Source organism: Tupaia chinensis, unplaced genomic scaffold (assembly GCF_000334495.1).
Source record: "Tupaia chinensis unplaced genomic scaffold, TupChi_1.0 Scaffold000373_1, whole genome shotgun sequence".
NCBI classification, from domain to species: domain Eukaryota; kingdom Metazoa; phylum Chordata; class Mammalia; order Scandentia; family Tupaiidae; genus Tupaia; species Tupaia belangeri.
The window spans coordinates 234,051-240,197 of NW_006159870.1; the positions used below are offsets into that span (position 1 = coordinate 234,051).

At 37.8% G+C, this 6,147-nt stretch overlaps 1 pseudogene; it reads right to left on the reverse strand.

Moving 5' to 3' along the window:
* Nucleotides 1–3,632: 3,632 nt before the first annotated feature.
* Nucleotides 3,633–5,590, reverse strand: LOC102499475 (U3 small nucleolar RNA-associated protein 4 homolog pseudogene; annotated as a pseudogene).
* Nucleotides 5,591–6,147: the final 557 nt, after the last annotated feature.

The window sequence follows — 6,147 nt, forward strand, 5'->3', positions numbered from 1 at the left end:
ATATGGCATGTACTCTTTGCACCACATGCTTTGAGAATATGTGTGTTTGGTAATTCTTGTAACCATAGAGCAGGAGACCTGCCCTTATGAATAGAGTGAATAAGAAAAATAAAACACAATGGAACACCCCTAATTATCAGGAATCAATTTCTTGTAACAGTGAATGATTACTGGGTAGTCCCATAAATCACTGAAGATAATTTCAGTGTAGATCTACAATTCAATTCTGACAAGTATTCTCCATACTAGGAATTATGAGTATGAAGAGAAAACAAAATTGTTAGGTTTTCCTAGAGATTTTGAGTATTCCTAGGAGCAACATTATTTAGGAGACCTTACCTGATGCAGAAGGTCAGGATTATAGAATAATGAAAAGTAGGACTGATTATCCTATCTGATGAAGCACTACATGTCACTCACATCTTTTTTCTTCCTCCTTGGAAACTAACCATATTCATTAACATTTCAAGGTTCTGCTAAGTCCTGCAGTAAAATCTATTTAGTATTTTATATCAAGATTTTCCCGGGCTTATACATTTATTTATTTATTTATTTATTTATTTTCAGCTGATAATTTCAAGAAAAGCAGTTTTAACTTTAATAAATCAAAGAAATGCTAAGGAACTTTACTTAAAACTTAAAGCCAGGAAACAGGTTAGGATTCTGTTAAAAAAATAGGTAAAAGAACCTATCAACAGTTCAAGACAGGACAAAAAGGCTTAAAACGAGAAAACAAAGCCTAGAAGAAAATTAGCAATGTTTTAGTCAAAAGTCATAAAATCATATTTCAACAGTTCAGTCTCATATACTTAATATACCTTCTGTTGTGGTTTGATCTTTCTGATTAAATTCTGGGATATGATATTCAACTTCAGACTTGTCCCTATGATTAAGTTGGCCATTTTCTTAGTTTTTGAACTCTTATTTCTGTGTGTCTGTATTTAATTTTCCTGGTATAGCACTTCCTTTAGAGCTTCTTGGAGATCTGATCTGGTGTTGGTAAATTTTTTCAGGTTTTGTTTATCTGAGAATGTTCTTGTCTTTTCTTCCCATATGAAGGAAAATCTCGCTGGGTACAGTATTCTTGGTTGAAATTGCTTTTCCCTTAACACTTTGAATATATTTTCCCATTCTTTTCTTGCTTGCACTGTTTCTGATGAGGTCTGCTGTTAACCTGATGGGATATCCTTTATAGGTAACTTGATGTTTTTCTCTCACCACTCTTAGTATGTTGTCTTTGTCTGTGGTTTTGGTCAATCTGACTATAATGTGTCTTGGAGAAAATCTTCTTGGGTTGATTCTATTTGGGGTTCTTTGTATTTCTTGGGACTGGATCTTTGAGTACCTGTCTAAGTTTGAAAAGTTTTCTTGCACGATTTCATGGAATAGATTATCAATGCCCTTATGAGTCTCTTTACCTTCTGGGATAACAATTGTATGGATGTTTGTATGTTTGATAGTATCGAGTATTTCTCACAGATTATTCTCATTTTTGGGGGCAATTTTCTCAGTCTTTGTGCTGTATTTTTCTAGGCCAGTGATTTTATCTTCTACATCTGAGATTCTATTTTCTGTATGATCTAGTCTGCTTTTAATACTTTCGAGGGAAATTTTGACTTCCTGTATTATAGCCTTCATCTCTAACAGGTCCATTTGATTCTTTTTTATAGTGTGTATTTCCTCTTTTAGATCTTGCAAGAATTTTCTCACCTTCTGGAACTCATAAGCTTCTTTCTCCTGTATCTTCTGCAGTTCGTTGTCTCTCTTCTCTTCCATCTCTGTTAGCTTTGTCTTATGAATATTCTAAATTCTTTATTAGACATTTCCATTGAACTGTCAGTGGATGAAGAGGTGTTATTTTTTTCCTTGGAGGAGAGGTATTTTCTTGCTTTTCCATATTTCTTGTGACTCTGCGGTGATTTCTAGTCATCTGATGGATGGTGTGTTTCTTCCTAATTCTTAAAATTCAATCTGAGCATTCAGGAGCATGCAGAAGGAGGTGACCTGGAATCTCTTTGCTGTACCATTTTTATCCCTTTGTGCAGCAGATTCAGTGGGTATTGAGGAATATGTTAACCCCGATCGTATTTGGATGTTTGGCTATGGTTTCCTTAGAACTGTCTGAAAACACAGTGAATGGAGATTGAGGAGCAGAGTGATGAGATAAAAGAAAAAGAAAAGGAAACAGAGAGAGAGAAAAAAGAGAGAGATAAAAAGAAGGAAAAAAAGAAAAATCAACCAAAAAATTTAGGGTTTTTTTTTAAAGCAAAATATAAAAAAACACGTGGTGTGCTTGCACATCATGTGAAATCACTAGTTCTCAGGAGCAATGGTGGAGTCTTCTTCTGAAGGCCTGCCCCTTGCCTCTCCTGGAGGGGAGGGAGAAAGGAGATTATTAGCAAGATAAAGGAGGCACTGAAAGTCAAGAGAATACTTTACCTTAAAAAAATTTTAAAAAGGAAAAATTTCAAAAAAATGAGAAGACAGAGAGAGAGGCAGAGAGAGACAGAGACAGAGACAGAAAGAAGGTTAGAGGGGCTCTGTACCACTCAAATTTGGGGGCTGGAGGCTTAATTATCAGTAGAATATCTTCATTTTTCTTTTTTCCCTGAAATCACTAGTTCTCAGGAGCAATGATAGAGTCTTCTTCTGAAGGCCTACCCCTTGCCTCTCCCATCTATTAACATTTAAAGAAACTATTTAAGAGAATATAATATCTTTGGTTAATACTGATATTGTCTACATCCATGGAATATTTATACTTTTTCCAATTTGTTTAAAATATTGAACACTATAAGAATATTTCAAATCTAAATATTTGAATAAATATAGCCATTAAAATGGATATTGTATAATAATACTGAGTATTATTTATGTGGTCTTTTTTTTAAGCGATCTACAATAGAACAAAGATTAGACTAGGTTTCTCAAATCACCAATTTAAATTGAATTTTGAGTCTTCAATTTATTTCTCTAGATTCAATTCTTTTATTTTTATAATTATTTTTTTATTTAACTTTATTTATTATTATCATCATTTTCCAGTTTGACCAGAGAGAGACAGAGAGAGAGGGAAAGTGAAAAAGCAAGTTACCAGGTCTGGGACTTGAACTGTGGTCAGCCATGTGGGAGTCTAGCACCTTAACCCCACACCATCTGCTGGCCCCAAGATTCAATTCTTTAAAGGCTATTTACTTCTTAATATTATGTGGGGGGCATGGTGGGCCTATCTTATAGCAAAAACTACTGCAGGCTAGTGTGCACTTTTTTTTGAAAGAATAATTTTTGTTTTATTGTCATGATTTGTGAAAAGAAACACAGTAGACAGTTTAAGGAAGGGCACAGATCATGCCTCCCCTTTTCTTAAGAGAGAGATTTTTGCTAAAAGGTGCATGTGCTTGCTGGAGAGACAGAGACAGAGAGACAGAAAGCAAGAAATCACCAACCAGGGGGATGACCTTGCTGCAATCCCTTTTCCTCCATTCTCCTCCTGGGATTTTGGGCACACACTCACACCTGCCTGCCCAGCATGAGTTTTAAGCTGCTGAGTCCAGGATGCAAACTGCTGTTAACTATGTGGGGATCAGCAATGTAACCATTATACTATCTGCTGGTCCTGGTCATGCCCTGTTTTAAGTTCCAAACGTCTTCTTGATGGGTGGCGGGAGCTGAGTGATATCACGTAGAGACCATTCTACTGCCACAAGTGTTTGTTCATCCAAAAAATCCATGAAGAGCAGAGGTTTATATATCTTAGAAATCTTAAATGCATGAGCTGTGTGCCTCGAGATTATATCTGAGTCATTCGTGGGAAGGAGTGGTTGTAGAGTAAGGTTTTGTCATTAGGAAGAAGCAGCAACTTATCAATGATGCAGAACATGTAGGCACCATGGAGAAGGCTGTGCATTGGTCTCTTGGGTTGAAAACTGATGGGTGTGAGGGGAGTATATCTTTGGATCCAAAAGTAGTAAAACCCTTGCTTCTGTGTACTCTGGTTCCACTCTGTATAATGTTTGTCTGGGATTCTGTATTCAAACACCTACTGGTTAGAATGACAAGGTTTTTGATAGTGGGGGGGTGATGGCCAGAGCAGTCACAGGGAAACTGCAAGTATGCAGCATGCAGTGAAGATGTTTCACACTGTAGACATGGACTCGAGTGCTGGTCCCTAACACAGCTAGCCAACTCCCATCTGAACTGATTGCCAAAAGTCACATGGCCTTCACTGTCTCTGATTGAAGCTGGGAAGTATGCAGGTGCTAGAAGTTTCCTTCCAACAGCTAAATAAAATGTAGAGAGCCTTGATTGGATGCCACAAAGGGCTTCATCAAATCTTCAGAAAACAAATTCTGTAGGCAGAGTGAAGGCTGGTGTTTTTGAAACCCTTTGGAGGCTGATGTTGTCATGTTCGTAATTCAACCGGTAGAGAAAAAACTAAGAAGTTGTAGAATAGGCTATCCAACTTCCACATGGAGAGACACAGCTGCAAATAATATTCTTGGGACCCTTTGTCTTAAGGTGCAGCAAATGATTTGCATTTTTAGAGAACAGAAGGGTATCCCCATTCTTGTCTGTTGCAGCTGTGAATCTCAATTGCCAAAGTTCCAGATGATGATCAAACTGGAAGAGGAGAAGTTGTCTCTTTTTAGAACAGGAGATGAGACGTGGATGGGGAAAGGTGATGTTTTGGACAGTAGCATCGTAATTCTTTACCTCCACCTTTGCCCATGAGAGGATGAATGACTAAGTGGGTGTCTGTACCTCCAGCTATCAGTGCTGTCAGGATGTGCACCACCACTTGCACATTGCAAGTGTGATGCTAGAATGGTTTGGTCTGCACTTGTTGCTTTTCGTTGCTGTTGAAAGTCACAGAGACCAGCTGAAAATGGAATACTGTACTCTTTGGCTGTACCTGCCATGAACCCGTTTTCTTCATGGTCTACAGCAATGGACTGCATGTTAGCATTTGCAAAGAGACAGTTCCTTGCTAGCGTTTCAGTAACTGAGTCCCAGAATTGCACTCTCCTAGCTCAGCCCACACTTATGATGGTGCCATCGGAGAGGAAGGTCACACCCCACATGATACACCTTTGCTTTGACACACCCATATACTGCCTATCCACCATCATCTTATGAAGAGCTATTTTTCTGATTTGACATCAAGCATACTAATGTAGTCCATGGGACTAGCTGCAATGTGGGTACCAGAGGGATAGCAGCTGAGACTCAGGATGAGACTTTTGAGAATGATTAAAATTTCTTCCACACTGGATTTTGTCTTGGGTGATTTGAAATAGTTTAACAGATCCATCTTCTCAGCCAACCAAAAGTTGAGAACCACTGGAGCTAGCAGTCATGCTCCAAATAAGTCATACTCGATTTCACCATCGAGTTCAGAATTAAACAGTTGTCCTGCCCAATACAATGCTTCTCCTGAAAGTAGTTTGCTGACAAGTTATAAATTTTCACAGTGCCATCTGTTTGTGAAATAGCCAGTCTGTGACTGATTATTGTAAACCACACAGCGGATTCCTGATGAAACATAATTAAAGACACTTACTCAATGGACCTTAAATTCACCTATTACCATAGCCCTGCTAGCCTCCCTTCCCTACCCCTGCCCCATGATCATGGTTCCATGCTCTACCCCTGAAGTGCTCTCAACATGCACGTTTTTGGGGCCAGCAAGTGTCATAGTAGTCAAGACGCCGGACTCCCGCATGGCTGCCCACTTTAGATGGTGACGTGCTTCTTCCTTTCTCTCTCTATCTTTCTCTGTCTCTCTCTGGTGAGTGCATGAACTTATAGCAAATTAAAGGAAGAAAAAAAGAAAAGAATAATAAAAATAAAATAACTAATTTTAAAAATATATATTATTTAGGAATATAAAGCCTATTCTAATAAAACCAGAAAAATTATGAAGTAGTTATTTCCCTTTTTATCATAAAACTCTTGTGGGAACAATTAGCCTCAGACTTTCTGATCTAAAAATATCAACATATTTTAGAAGACTAATATTTCAAACTGCCATAGTTTATTTCTTGAGTAAGCTGGGAAAAAACAAAAAACAAACAAAAGCCACTAATATTTGTCTTCTTGCCTTCACTACTGTCTTCCCATTGAGTATATTTTAAAAATAAAATGCGA